Source organism: Physeter macrocephalus, chromosome 6 (genome assembly GCF_002837175.3).
Source record: "Physeter macrocephalus isolate SW-GA chromosome 6, ASM283717v5, whole genome shotgun sequence".
In the NCBI taxonomy this organism is placed as follows: domain Eukaryota; kingdom Metazoa; phylum Chordata; class Mammalia; order Artiodactyla; family Physeteridae; genus Physeter; species Physeter macrocephalus.
The window spans coordinates 40,928,315-40,944,418 of record NC_041219.1 but is presented as its reverse complement, the minus strand read 5'-3'; the positions used below and the strand labels follow the sequence as shown (position 1 = coordinate 40,944,418).

The 16,104-nt window shown below is 40.5% G+C and overlaps 1 protein-coding gene across 1 annotated transcript in view; it reads left to right on the top strand.

The window, feature by feature from the left end:
• Positions 1-16,104, top strand: part of LARGE1 (LARGE xylosyl- and glucuronyltransferase 1) — a 404,132-nt gene that overhangs the window by 120,768 nt on the left and 267,260 nt on the right. The gene's annotated exons all lie outside the window — the stretch shown is intronic.

The following is a 16,104-nucleotide window of genomic DNA, read 5'->3' as shown; positions in this document are numbered from 1 at the left end:
TACCACAAAAAAAAAAAAAAAAAAAAAAAGAATTAAAAGAAAATCACAATCTGAGGTGTTCTAAAGGATATCGTCTCCAGAGTCCTGCCCTTGACCCTGTCTTCTGCTGCTGGCTCTGCCATGCAGTGTCCCTACCGTCTGCATTTTATTTCCCTACCTCTTGAAACACCTGTCACCCACAGTCCCGTATCCCGTGAGGCAGTTGTCAGAATCTGCTAAGGACAGTGAGTATGAAGGCATTTTGTAAAACATAATTTTTCCATAATTCATGATAACGGTCATAATAATTTATACATAATTCTGCTCAACAAACCTAAACCGTGGTCTGCCCACTCCCCCCGACCTGAGCCTCTCCTGGAACCTCACACCACCACCTACTTAGCTGCTCATCCAGAGCCGAGAGTTTGCCTTCGATGGATCCCTTTCTCTCTCCGAGCCTCTGGCCATTTGAGGTCCTAGCTGGTCTTCGTCTCCCCTGCTACCATCCTTGTCTAAGCCCGCGTGCTCTGTTGCCGACACAACAGCAGTTTTTTGTTTTGCTTTGTTTTCCCAGACAAGTCTTTTCCCTTCTCCTCCGCTCACATCTCCTCACCCCCACCTGTTCTCCGTCAGTAGCATGAGTCAGGCTTTCCAAAGGCAAGCCCAACCACACCTTCCCCGCCCTCTGCGTAAAACCTTCAGTGATTTCAGGATGCTACTAAGATGGAGACCACAGTCCTTAACTGAGTCGAGTTTTTCTGCACAGCCTGGCTCCTACCTCCTCCTGCCTTCGTCTTGTTCTCTTAGCGCCATTGCTCCCCCGCTGGCTCTTGCAGTCTGCTCTGCTCCTTCCCTTCCGCTGGGGGCCTCTGCACAAGTCGTTTCTTCTGTCTGTCGTACTCTCAGCCTGCTCTCCCCCATCGCTAATTGAGTCCACGCGCTCTGGCTTAGGCTCCGTGTACTCAAGGAAACCTTCCCTTCCTTCATCATCTCATAGGGGTTTCTTTGTTGTATCTTCTCGGAGGATCACATACGTTTCTTCAGTAAGCTCGCTGCTGAGTGTAAGCTTTCACACCTTTGTGTGATGAGCTGGTAAATGTCTGTCTCCCCTAGAGTGTAGGCTCCGAAAGAGCTGGAATCCTGTCTGTTTTTCATCACCCTGGTAACCTTAACACCTGCTCAACAAACCTAAACCATGATGATGCCTCACCTATGAAAACATTTGCTAAATGATTGATACACAGTAAACTCAGCACTGGGTGCCTAAGAGACATAAAGCCATTAGGAAGAGGTTTCAGTTTTGTTTTGTTTTTTTTAAATTGAAGTATAGTTGATTTACAATGTCATGTTAATTTCTGCTGTACAGCAAAGTGATTCAGTTATGCCTATATATACATTCTTTTTTTATATTCTTTTCCATGATGGTTTATCATAGGATATTGAATATAGTTCCCTGTGCTATGCAGTAGGACCTTGTTTATTTATCCATTCTGTATATAATAGCTTACATCTGCTAACCCCATGCTTCCACTCCAGCCCTCCCCCAACCCCATCTCCCTTGGCAACCACCAGTCTGTTTTCTATGTCTGTGAGTCTATTTCTGTTTCATAGGTAGGTTCATTTATGTCATATTTTCAATTCCACATGTAAGAGATATATGGTATTTGTCTTTCTCTTTGATTTACTTTGCTTAGTATGATAATCTCTAGTTACAGCCATGTTGCTGCAAATGGCATTATTTCATTCTCTTTTATGGCTGAGTAGTAGTCCATTGTATATATGTACCACATCTTCTTTATCCATTCATCTGTCAGTGGACATTTAGGTTGAGGAAGGCGTTTCTTGATCACTGTCAGGGTTCACCGCATTCCTGAGGCCCCTTGTGGCTCAGGGCATGGGCAGACAGCCAGGTATTTGTCTACCAGTGACCCTGCAGTGGCATAGATGAGGAAGCTCCATCTGTGCCAACCCGCCTTAACATCCCAAGAGCAGCTGTGGGACAGGTGGAGTGTCTTTCCATGACAGGTAAACCAGGAAGGGAACACACTGAAACACCATCCATTAGATGGCATTAGAGAAGGGATGGATGATGACATGGAATGGTGCTGTGTTCTTTGCTTGCATCCAGGAAACATGTCGGATGGTAGCGTCAGCAGACACGTAAGACGGTCTCCCCCAATAGGAATGAGAAATCGCTTTGTACAGCTGTTGGAAATGGCATTTCTCAGAAATACTCCTGTGGGCCCCTTATTCTATCTGTTAGCGCTGGAGAATGGAGTAATAGGGGAAAGGAAGTTATGAAGGATCCGTGCATGATTAAAAATGAGCTGTGAGAAATTCACGCTGGACTGGTGTGCTTCTCTCCGTAATGACCAATTAGTGTGGATTTGCAAATAGTGATGGCTCAGCCTGCTCGTCCCTGTGGCCTGTGAAACGCTCTCTGGTCTTTCTGACGTTTATGTGGCCCATTCATTTCCAGCTTCCGAGGCCCCAGATCAACAGGCTGCCGGGCCTGAGTGCCCCGAGCTCTACCCAGGACATGCAGCTCCTGTCACCAGGGGAGGGGGGCAGCAGGGCAGGGACAAGGACGTCTTTTCGTGCGGAGCCTTGCAGGTGGCGGCACGCTCTCACTCACTTCTCAGGACTGCCCTGTGGGGTGGAGGGAGGAGTTCCATCACCTCCATCTCACAGGCAGTTTATAAATTGAAGCTCGGCGTGGAAGGATATTTGCCTAATAAGATCAGGCAGCTAATAAATGCCAAGGCAGCTATTTGATTTTTCCCTTTCCAAATGAAATGATATGAGACGCATGACTGTGTAGTTCCGTAGACACAGAGGTGGGATGGATCTGAAGGAAAGGAGGGGGACGTGGGCTGCAGCCACTGGATGAAGCTGCCACTGTTGCATTGCACTTGAACTCAAAATTCCTGTTTTCAGTGACTCTGGACCCCATAGGCTGTGGTGTAACCTCTGCCATTTGTGGAACACTTTCTTTTTTACGTTTACGTGGTTCTCTCCTGGAACGCTCGCAATAACTGTGGATCGGTCCTATTATGATCCCCATTATACAGATAAGGAAACTGAGGCTTAGGGAGGTTAAATAACCCCAAATCACATGCATAGCTAGTCTGTGGTAGAGCTGGGATTAAAACCCAGAACTGACTCCATAATCCATGTTCTTTCTCCTGTGTTCTGGTTCCTTCTCTGTGGCCTGTTTTTAAGTTAAGCTACTGTAATTGCGTCTAGACAAGGGTCCTCTGAGCTCTCGGTGGTGTTCTTTTTCTGGTTGTTCCTAGAGAATAAATGCGTTAAGCGTGACCCCTCCATTTAAAGGCCTGCGGCGAGCGGCCTTCCTGCCGGGGACCAAAGTGTGTCTTACTAATGATGCTGCTGAGGGCTGGGACAGCCCCATGGCTGACATCCAAGGATCATTTTCTGAACTAAACAGTCACCACTCTGGACATTTTGCCTTAAATCAGCAAGATATTTGCCAGTGTTCAGACAAGGCCCTGCAGGCCCAGCAGCCTTTGATCTTGGCCCTAGTTGGCCCGGGAAGTCACCCCCAGGCCACCACTGGGGTGAGGATGATCCCGAGCTCGTGAAGGGAAGTGGCTGGCGCCAGGGCTGTTTCATGATTCCCCTGTCTAGCTGGGAGCCCTCATTTATCTCCTTTTCTCTTAGACCTGATGCCTGCTCATTACCAGCATCAGAAAGATTATGAAGTGGGATTCAGGGCTGTGGTTACAGGAAACACTGACGGTTGACTCTAAAAGTTGCCGTCCTCCTCATACTCAGTTGCCTTTGTGCTGGTCCCTATGGAGTATTGTAGAGGTTCTGTTAGACAACTGCCATCTTTCAGCACCTGCTGTCCTGCGGGAGACAGACTTCTGTTGTTCCTCTCACTGGGGGATGGAGACACTACTGCCCGCCTCTCTGTTTCCTCGGAAGATATGCCTCCCGAGTGATGGGCATTTTCAGCTGGGAGGGACTGATAATGACGTGAACTCATAGGGTCTCAGGGTTAAAAAGAAACCCAATACTCACAGCTGCTTTTTTGACAAATGAGGCCCAGCGGGGGTTCAGCAAGTTGCCCCAAATCTCACATATGACTCTTCTCCAAATTGGATCTGGATTTTATGATCCAGGCCTGGAGTATAGTTCAAAGGGACCACACGCTTGGCAGTGGCCGAGCTTCCATTGCAGTGACCAGATACCCCCATGGGCTGGAGCAGTTCCAATTAGACTTGACCTGCAGAGGAGAGACAGAAGCTCTGGGACAGGTGTCTCTCATAGAGGGTAGGATCTGCTCGGAGATGCCCTGCAGAAGAAAGAAATGAAGCCAGGTGGCCTTTAGAATTGCCTTGTCCAGTTTCACCAGTAATATGGTAATGATGAGAGTAACACAGAGAACTTAATCGTCTTTTCACGTTGGTAGCTCTAGCTCCCCTTTATTGGTAAAGAAGAAATGCAGTTAACTGAGGTCTTGTAGTGGAAAGCATGGTGCTTGGCACATAGTAGGCCCTCAACAGATTCTATTTCCTTCCCTTCCTCTTTGGTATATTTGGAGATGGCTGTGATTAACCTGTTAAATCTTCTCTTTTCCAAATCTACCACGTCAACACACCTTCTCTTCCCCTACAACAAAGGAACAAACGACGGCTGACCGCTCATCAGAGGGCACATGTTTTAGGTTGTTTTTCTAGAATAGTTTATGGATTTAGGCTCTTGTTCTTTCTCTCCTTGTGGGTCAAACATTATGCAGGAGGGCTGGCTGAGGTTACATATTATGTCCAGGTCTGGAAAAGTTGGCATTTTCCCATTTTCTTTACTGCTTTACTGGTTCCTGGATTATCTGCATGGTTTCTGAATGGGAGAGCTGGTTCTGTAAGGCCTGCAATGCACCTCGGGCCTTTGTGTTAGGCTTTTCTCTCCGATAACGAGCATGAGATCACAGAACAGACGTGGATAAGTGAAATGCGTAACGTACTTTTCTGTATTCAGAAGACTGATCTTTGGCTTTTAAATATCAGACATGGAACATTGTAGACAACTAACAGAAATTGTAATCTGTGTTAGAAAAGAATCTTTCTGTGTCAGTTGTACAATTCACTTTGTACACAGGCAAATGTCTCTTTATGTAATGGAGTGTCCTAATGAATGGGCTCTGTCCCCTTTTGAAAATCATAGAATCTTAATTAGGAAGGGACTTGGCATTCATCTGGCATAACCTTCCACTTTCTTCTATAATATTCTATGTAAATGGTCATTAATCTTCTGCTTTTGAGTCCTTCCAGAGATAAGAGATCATTACCTCCCAAAGGACCTTGTTCCATATTTAGAAACTCGATTAGAAATGTTCGCCTTGTGCTGTGCTGAAATCTTCATCTTTTTTATCCCCCCTGCCCCCATTGGTCCTGAGCATTAAGAAAGACTGAATGTGGGCTTCCCTGGTGGCGCAGTGGTTGCACGTCCGCCTGCCGATGCAGGGGAACCGGGTTCGCGCCCCGGTCTGGGAGGATCCCACGTGCCGTGGAGCGGCTGGGCCCGTGAGCCATGGCCGCTGAGCCTGCGCGTCCGGAGGAGGATCCCACATGCCGCGGAGCGGCTGGGCCCGTGAGCCATGGCCGCTGAGCCTGCGCGTCCGGAGCCTGTGCTCCGCAACGGGAGAGGCCACAACAGAGGGAGGCCCGCATACCACAAAAAAAAAAAAAAGAAAGACTGAATGTGAGTGTATATATCGTTGTCTGGTCACTTGTCTGCCTTCCATACTAGACTGTGAGAACCAAGAGGGCAAGGCCTGTAACTTTTTTCTTTAGGCCCAATGTTTAGGATACAACCTGGCCAATGGTGGCTCCCAGAAAATGCATGAGCTCTGTTTGGGGTCTGCAGAGTAGGTCAGCCAGGTGTTTGAGGAGCTAGCATATCTACTAAGTCCTCTCCTTATCATCCCCATGCCTTCAACTATAATCCGAATGGCAGTGCTGGGCGCCTAGTTGACACTTAAATTTATCCTCTGACGCGTTAATGTGATAAGTGGTTTCCGAGTTTTTACCTTCCTTGAATGGGCTTACTTTGTTCTCTATCTCTTATGTCTACCATTCTCTATGGTTCTTCAGAATATAACAGTTGTTCCAGATCTGTGTATGTGGCATGCCCCTCCTAGAGCTCAGACTTAAACTCATTTAAAGCAATTTAGTGTCCCCTGACCCACCTTTTCCCCATCTTGAGCATTGATCCCTTTCCACTTACATTTCTGTGGTCTTCTCGTCCATTCCCCTTGATAAAGAAGGAAATGCTTTCCTGAACCTGATTTCATTGTGTCTTTTCAAGAATCCCATGCTATAGAAACAGCATATTTTTTCTTTGGTTAATAAGGAACGTACCAAAGGTATTAGCAGAATGCTGCTAATCAGAGGTCTAAGTGATGCTGAAATCTCGTTCTCTTGGACTTCAGTGCAGTGTTATTCTCTGGTACCACAGGTCTTGTTTGTACAGAATTTGAGTTAAACAACTTCAGTGATTCAAGAGAGTAGGTATATTGATGGGTTTTGGAATATGAGTTGGACGCCCCCCACCAAAACAAAAAAAAAAAAAAAAAAGAGAAAAAGAGAGACCAGAGGTATTTGATGGATAGTGAGAAAGTAGTGGGCAAAGTCAACTGGAGATTATGGTGAGGTTAGAAAATTTTTACAATGAGAGCAGGAGTTTTTGTCCAAATGTTTTGAAAGGATAAAAGGCTGGGTTTAGGGAGTGAAATGTTAGAGCTTCTAAAATGTCTTTTAGAGGAGGTACATTTTTGGCACATTACCCTGGGATGGAGTGGCTGAGTTGGTGAAAAGCTAACGAAAATTAAGGGCTGCAGTCACTTCAAAGTCAAGGTGTTGGATGGTCCCTCCAGAGTTTGATGAAATACAAGAAAAATTGTCACGAGCTAAAAAGAATTCTATGCATGTACATCAAAAGGGGCCCTTACAATCCAGGTAAAATCAGTGGTAAGTTGCCCACATCAGGCTATACACCCTAGAAAAAAAGTTTTTTTATTTATTTTATTGAAGTACAGTTGATTTACAATGTTGTGTTAATTTCTACTGTATAACAAAGTGCTTCAGTTATATATATGTGTATATATATTCTTTTTCATATTCTTTTCCATTATGATTTATCGTAGGATATTGAATATATCAATAGTTCCCTGTGCTCTACAGTAGGACCTTGTTGTTTATCCATTCTCTATATAATAGTTTGCATCTGCTAATCCCAAACTCTGAATCCATCCCTCCCCCATGCCCCATCCCTGTTGGCAACCACAGATCTGTTCTCTTTGTCTGTGAGTCTCTCTTTATGTCATAGATAAGTTCATTTGTGTCATATTTTAGATTCCACATATAAGTGATGTCATATGATATTTGTTCTTTTCTCTCTTACTTCACTTGGTATGATAATCTCTAGGTCCATCCATGTTGCTGCAAATGGCATTATTTTGTTCTTTTTTATGGCTGAATAGTATTCCACTGTATATATGTACCACATCTTCTTTATCCATTCATCTGTTGATGGACATTTAGGTTGTTTCCATGTCTCGGCTATAGTAAATACTGCTGCAGTGAACATTGGGGTACATGCATCTTTTCAGATTATAGTTTTGTCCAGATATATGCCCAGGAATGGCATTGCAGGATTATATGGCAAGTCTATTTTTAGTTTTTTGAGAAACCTCCATACTGTTTTCCGTAGTGGCTGCACCAATTTCCATTCCCACCAACAGTGTAGGAGGGTTCCCTTTTCTCCACACCCTCTCCAGCGTTTGTTATCTGTAGACTTTTTAATGATGGCCATTCTGACAGGTGTGAGGTGGTACCTCATTAGAGTTTTGATTTGCATTTCTCTAATAATTAGGAACATTGAGCGTCTTTTCTTGTGCCTGTTGGCCATCTGTATGTTTTCTTTGGAGAAATGTCTGTTTAGGTTTTCTGCTCATTTTTTGATTGGGTTGTTTGTTTTTTGGTTACTGAGTTGCATGACTGTTTGCAATGTTTGGAAATAAAGCCCTTGTCAATCACATCATTTGCAAATATTTTCTCCCAGTCTATTAGAAAAATATTTAAATTATAAAGAACAAAAAAATTCTTCCTTTAAGAATAACTCTCATTAATAAGACTTGATTATGTACGAACTTAATAGCTTCACGTGCATAATCTTATTTTATCCCCACAATAAGCCTTGAGGTGAGTATAATTATTTTCACCCATTTCCAGGTGAGGAAATAGAGGCTTTATTATAAAAGAGACTTGTTGAAATTACTCAGTACTGTGGAACTAAACTGTGAATCCAAGTCGTCTGACTCTTGAGTAATGCCATCCAGTAGAACTGTAAGGATGAATCATGTGTAATTAAAAAATTTCTAGTAGCCATATTTGCAAAAGCAAAGTGAAACAAGTGAAGTGAATTTTAATAATACATTTTATTTAATCCTGTATATCTAAAATATATTGATCAATATTTTAAAAATTACTGATGAGATATCGTGCGCATTTTTTTTTTCCACACTAAGTCTTTGAAGTCCAGCGTATGTTTTATGTGTCCCACCTTGGACAGCTGCATTTCACAGGCTCAACAACCACATATGGTTGGTGGCTGTGGACTAGGGGTAGAGCGTCATATCTAAGGCATCCTTATAATGCAAGGGTAAGAGGTGGAGGGAACCATTCTGTGTTTGCAGAATAAAAATTCTCACTGTAATAATAAATGTCCTAATAAAATGTCTACAGAGTTTTGAGCAAGACAGAGACCCGAGAATACCAGCCAAGTTCTCTCATGTATAAAGGCAACAGGAAAAAAAAAAAAAAAGATATGTTATGCAAGTGCTCACACAATATGCACCAGTGTATTATACTTCTTGAAGAAAGAATCATCAGTTACTTGCCAGCCAACCAAAAAAATAATCAAAATGAATATTCACAAATGGAAGAGGTCTTGTTCTAAAGGGGCAGGCAGTATGTACTGGAAGAAGTTACACATGGAATGATCTGTAAATAATTGTTTTAAGTCAGTTGCAAAGCTGAATGCAGATACCACAAGTTGCTCTTGCAAGCATACAAATAACCAGATGATCACAGACATTTTGAAACAGCCTCAGAAGTGTGTTGGATTTAAAAGCTGCTAAATTTCTGCTGTTCTGTGGGGTAACTCAGATGGTATTTTTTTAGCCCTTCATTCTGATCATCAGGGAAAAGAAGATGTTTCTGGAAAGTTCAAAGGTGACCGCTGGTAAAGTTATAAATAGATTTCAAACTAAGTTATTAGAGATGATTATTGCAGATGAAAGAAACTCTACATAAAATAGGTAGGAAGCAAAGAAAATGAGAAAAATATTGGATGTCCATATGGGGAAAAATGAATTTTGACCTTCACTATATACCATATGCAAAAATTAACTTGAAATGAATCTCACCCCTCAATGTAAGAGCTACAAACACAGAACAGTAGAAGGAAGCAAAGGAGAAAATCGTAGTGACTTTAGGTTAGTCAAAGATTTCTTCACTAGGATATGAAAAGCTCAAACTAAAAAAAGATACTGATAAATTGGACTTGATCTAAACTGATAGTTTTTGTTCTTCCAAAGACATTAATAAAATAAAATGACAAGCCACAGACTGGAAGAAAATACTTGCAGAGCAGATGTCTGACAAAAGTTTTATATCTGGAATATGTAGAGAGAACTCTTAAACAATAACAAGAAGACCAATGACTCAGTTTGAAAATGGTCAACATATTGTAAGAGACACATCACCAGAGAAGACATAGGGATAGCCAGTGAATCCCTGTAAAATGCTCAACATTGTTGGTCCTCAGGGAAATGCAAATTAAGATCATCATGGGATACTACTTCACACTCACTACAATGGCTAAGATTAAAAAGACTTACAATAAAAAGTGTTGGTGAGAATGTGGAACAGCCAGGACTCTCCTACATGGTTGGTGGAAGTATAAAATGGTTCAACCACTTTGGAAAACAGTTTGTTAGTTTCTTAAAAAGCTAAACACGTACTCACAATATGGCTCAACGATTCCACTCCTGGGTGTTCATCCAAGAGAAATAAAGATGTACATGCACACGAAAATTCTTATGTAAATATACATAGCTTTATTCATAGAACTTGAGTGTCCGTCAGTTGTAGAAAACAACGGTAGTATATCCATGCAATGGAATGTTATTCAGCAATGAAACATATGACACATGTAACAATATGAATGAATCTCAAAAGTGGTATGCTAAGTGAAAAAAGCCAGACAGAAAAGACTGCATATTACATCATTTCATTTATATGAAATTTTTGAAAGCAGATCAGAAGTTACTAGGGGCCAGATGGCAGCGTGGTAGAGATTGCCTTCAAAGGGGCATGAGGAAACTTTTGGGGCTGATGGAATTGTTCTATGAAGTGATTGCTGTAGCAGTTGCAGACTATACTTTTGTTGAATTGTACATTTAAAAGGGCTGATTGTAGGGACTTCCCTGGAGGTCCAGTGGTTAAGACTCCATGCTTCCACCACAGGGGGTGATGGTTCCATCTCTGGTTTGAGAACTAAGATCCCACATGCCGGGCGAAACGGCCAAAAAAATAAAAGTAAGTTTAAAAAAAAATAAAAGGGCTGATTGTAATGTATTTAAATTTTTTCTCAAAGCTGAAAAATAATGCATAAAATACTATTCCAGTTGCAAAACCAACTTCATTTCTTTTAATAAACGCTTTAAACTCTTCTATTGTTGGACAAAACTGATGCTTGATTAAATAGTGGTATCTTAACTGTGTGCTTATTATCTTTAAGAAACACACCTAAAATAAATTATAAAGTTTAAAAATAAAATTTATAGTGTCTCAGACTTACGAAGACAAATACAGTAAAGATACGTTAATTGCAGATGAACACAAATATAATTAAATACATTTAATGAGTTAAAATTAATAATTTTGAATTGATAAGTGTGATATCCATAAGAGGATGTACTAGCCAAGCTATTTTCCAAGTAGAAATCTTCCAAATATATAAAGCAAAAACTGATAGAAATATGGAGTACATTGGGAGAGTTTCAGCCACTAAAAACGCAAATTGTATTGTTAATGACAAAGATAGTTTTAAAACTGTAATCAATATCAATAGATAACAGATTTCATATCCATCAAATGGAATAAAAATGATTTTTCAAATGGAATAAAAATGGATTTTCAAGTGTTGATGAAAAAATTACGTAAATTGAGGGCCAGAGAAAACCTCATTAAAATTCAAATCATAAAAATTATATAGGCCCCATTTTTGACCACAGTGTAGTAAAACTACATGTCAGAAACAGACTTTTAAGCCTATTCTCTATGTCTGTGAGTCTGTTTCTGTTTTGTAGATAGGTTCATTTGTGCCAAGGGAGAGGGAGTTGGAGGAGGGAAGGACTAGGAGTTTGGGATTAGCAGATGTAAACTATTATATATAAGATGGATAAACAACAAGGTCTTACTGTATAGCACAGGGAACTATGTTCAATATCCTGTGATAAACCATAATGGAGAAGAATATTAAAAAAAATAATGTCTATATGTGTGTAACTGAGTCACTTTGCTGTCGGCTGAGATTGGCATAGCATTGTAAATCAACTATACTTCAATTAAAAAAATTTTAAAAAAAGAAACAAACTTTTTTTTTTTCTTTGATACACGGGCCTCTCACTGTTGTGGCCTCTCCCGTTGCGGGGCACAGGCTCTGGACGCGCAGGCTCAGCGGCCATGGCTCACGGGCCCAGCTGCTCCGCGGCATGTGGGATCTTCCCGGACCGGGGCACGAACCCGTGTCCCCTGCATTGGCAGGTGGACTCTCAACCACTGTGCCACCAGGGAAGCCCAAGAAACAAACTTTTAAATGGGTGGTTCAGGATACTTGGAAATTAGGAGAGGGTGAAGAATTCTTCTAAATGCTTATTTAATCCAAAAGGAAATTAAAACTAAAATTATAGCCTACTCTGAAAATAGCAAAAGAAGAACATTTCACTGTAAAGTTTATGGCATGTGCCCAAAGCTGTCACTGGAGATGTTTTAATAGCCTTTAGTGCTTTCACTACTCAAAAACAAGGATGATGATAAATGAATCTCACATTCCACTTGGTAATTTAGACAAGAACAGTGGTGTGGACCTGAGGAAAGCAGAAGGGAAGTTAACAGCAGAAGTCCATGAAATAAGAAAAATGAAAAACAGAAAACTAAAATAAAAATTTTGAAAGCTTGTTCTGTATATAAGAAAATGGCAAACATCTGGCAAATCTAATAATGAACAATAGAGAAAATATTAATAAGCTAAAGAGTAAAGATAGTATGCAACAATACACATAGAAAATGATAATAACAATAATAGCCAACATTTATTTGGTATTTATCACATACCAGATACAGTTGTAAGCATTTAATGTGGATTATCTCATTTAATTCTCACAATGACCCTTTAAAACTAGTGCTATCATGATCCCATTTTGCAGATGTGGAACCTGAGACTAGAGACAATTTGGCCAGGACATTTGGGTTAAAAAGGGGTGGAAACAGGAAGGAAGCCCTTCAGCTGGCTGTGGGTCTGGGTTTTAACTGTACACATAACACTGTAAAATCCCATGCTGATTTGTGAAATCAGTGAGGTGTAATCCTGTGTTTGCCTGAAATAATGTTTGCATTTATTGCTGCCAATCGCCTGAGGCACTGTCAGTCCTAATTACTTTGAATTAAATTCTCTGAGGTTTGTCAGATCTAACAGGTAGCCTGAGTTGAGAACACACACCATTGGATGGTAGAGCATCAAGGGATTGTACTAATTCTCAAGATTCCCTCTCCACGACCAGCTGCAGTTAGTCATCAAGCTAAAGACCAGTGTGTTTCCTGGCTTTTCTCTTCTGGATGGTGGAGTTTATTTCTAGATTACCTTTATTCAGAGAGTAAAGAATTTGGGGTCCTAAATTTGTTCAGATGTCTTCTCTCTGACTTCTTATTAAGGCAGACCACGATCCTTATCTTCTCTCTCCTGTACCCCACCCATGGTAATGAAAGCAGAAGTTCAAGGGCTGCTTCCCTCAGGGCAGTGCTTGGGTTCAGGAATTACTTATAGTCTAATTTTCCAACTTTTATTTGCTTTTAATGTTTGTAGTTTTGCTTTCATGCCAACTTATGTTTTATTCATATAATATATATAAACTATAAATATATAATTATATGTATTAAATACATAATTGTATATGCATAGGTATTATATATTTATAATATATGTCTTAATATATACTGTATATATAAGGTCTATATAATATGTATATATTGTGTAAAATATATATGTAAATATATATATTTGTGTATTAAATTGTATACATATCTCCCATTGAAAGGAGTTTTGGGTTATCTAGTTCGCCATATTACCTGAAACGTCTTCCCTCCCCATCTATCATTTAGAGCTCTGGTTAATCTCAAGGACACTGTTCTTGGCCCACCATTCTATTAATGTTTGTGTTCCCCTCCTAATTAGGCTGTCGTGCCACTCTGTGCTTCCTTCGTCATAACACTTATCATTGTATAATTATTTGTTAAATATTTTCCTTATATAATTATTTGTTAAACACCTTCAAGGCCTAAGTGTTGGTTATAAGTCTGACTCATCCACTACAATGTGAAGTCCTCTGGATGGTCTTGCCCACCCCATCCCTATTGTTTAGCATAGTGCTTGTGCAGAATTGACTCTCAGTAAACATTCGGGTGAAGAAGTCTTGATAGGGTTGCTGAGGCTTTTCCTCCACTCAGCAGGGAAGAGTCCCAGCAGCAGTTACTTCTCTCTGCTCTGAATATGAAAAGGAAAGAGTGATGTCTTATGTTTTGGTATTTATCAACCCTTGCTTGAGGAAGAATTAGCAACCTATAGAGAAAGAACAGATTATGCAGCAAAGGGTATTATTGGGAAGATTGTGAATTTGGGAAAAGATGGTGAAACAGAGTATCATCAGATACAAAAAATGAATTTGGGATTGATTAAAGAGTTAAGTTTAAACAGAACATTAAACAAAACTGGAAGAAAAATATGAACATTTTCATCTAAGGGTGAGGAAAATTTGCATATACTGTCAAGGGAAAAGTCTACCAGATTTGACTAATTAAAATGGGAAAAATTTTGAATGTCAATCAGCAATTGAAACAAAATTAAATGGCAAGTGATAAGTTGGGAAAATTAAACTTTGAACAAACATCACAGATAACATATATAAAGGGCTCTTACAAATCAATAGGAAAAATAAATAGACCAATGGAAAATGGGTAAAGGATAAGAATAAAGGAATTCACAAAACAAAATAAGCAAATGGTTTAAAATATATATATATATATAGAGAGAGAGAGGGTAATATAGCAATATCACTAACTATTCAAAGCAACAGGAAATAAGATTTTTATATCTAAATGGCAAAGGCTTTAAAAAATGTATCACCTAATACTGGCAAGTATTCCATGGGACCAACTCTCATGAAAGTGTCTGTTATAAATGAATGTCAGAATAGTCTTTCTTTTTAATAGTTTGGCAGTACTTATCAAGATTCTTTAAGAATATATACAAGCTGTGAGTCAATTTCCAAGTACATTTAGAGTTCATTGTGTGGATACAAAGGAAAACTCTCACTTATCTCTTCTTTAACTTATGGTGGAAACAGAAGAGCTGTTTTGAAGATTGGACTACAGGAACAAGAAAAAAATTCAGAGATCACCACCATCAATGTATTATTTTTTGGAAAATGAGCAAAGGACTGTGCTAAAGTTTTCTATGAAGGGGACACCACTGCAGTGGCTGGATTTGTTGTTTTGTCAGCATCTTCATCTACAAGCAGAGATGGTAAACTTTGCTTATTTTTGAAAGCATCTGAGGAACTTCAAATCAGCTGTTCATATTTATGTTAGATCTGTAAGAGATTTTTCTACAGAATCAATGTCTTTGACTCGAGCCACACATTATGTATATACACCCCTGAATCAACTTAAGAGTGGCATTATTGTCCATATCTATGGTGTTGTGACGTTCTTTTTGCCTCCATATCTAAGCAAAGGAACTGCTCTGTGGCTGACAGGATCTTGGTGCTCTGGCAAGGTGTCAGGCCTGAGCCACTGAGGTGGGAGAGCCAAGTTCAGGACATTGGACCACCAGAGACCTCCCAGCCCCATGTACTATCATTCAGCGAGAGCTCTTCCAGAGATCTCCGTCTCAATGCTAAGACCCAGCTCCACTCAACGACCAGCAAGCTCCAGTGCTGGACACCCCATGACAAACAGCTAGCAAGACAGGAACACAACCCCACCCATTAGCAGAGAGGCTGCCTAAAATCATAAGTTCACAGACACCCCAAAACACACCACCAGACATGGTCCTGTCCACCAGAAAGACAAGATCCAGCCTCATCCACCAAAACACAGGCAGCAGTCCCCTCCACCAGGAAGCCTACCCAACCCACTGAACCATCCTTACCCACTGGGGGCAGACACCAAAAACAACGGGAACTACGAACCTGCAGCCTGCAATAAGGAGACCCCAAACAAAGTAATTGAGCAAAATGAGAAGACAGAGAAATATGCATTAGATGAAGGAGCAAAGTAAAAACCCACCAGACCAAACAAATGAAGAGGAAATAGGCAGTCTATCTGAAAAAGAATTCAGAGTAATGATAGTAAAGATGATCCAAAATCATGGAAATAGAATGGAGAAAATACAAGAAACGTTTAACAAGGACGTAGAAGAGCTAAAGAGCAAACAAACTGATGAAAAACACAATAAATGAAATTAAAAATTCTCTAGAAGGAATCAGTAGCAGAAAAATGATGGAGAAGAAAGGATAAGTGACCTGGAAGATGAAATAGTGGAAATAACTACCGCAGAGCAGAATAAAGAAAAAAGAATGAAAGGAACTGAGGACAGTCTCAGAGACCTCTGGGACAACATTAAATGCACCAACATTTGAATTATAGGGATCCCAGAAGAAGAAGAGAAAAAGAAAGGGACTGAGAAAATATTTGAAGAGATTATAGTTGAAAACTTCCCTAATATGGGAAAGGAAATAGTCAAGTCCAGGAAGTGCAG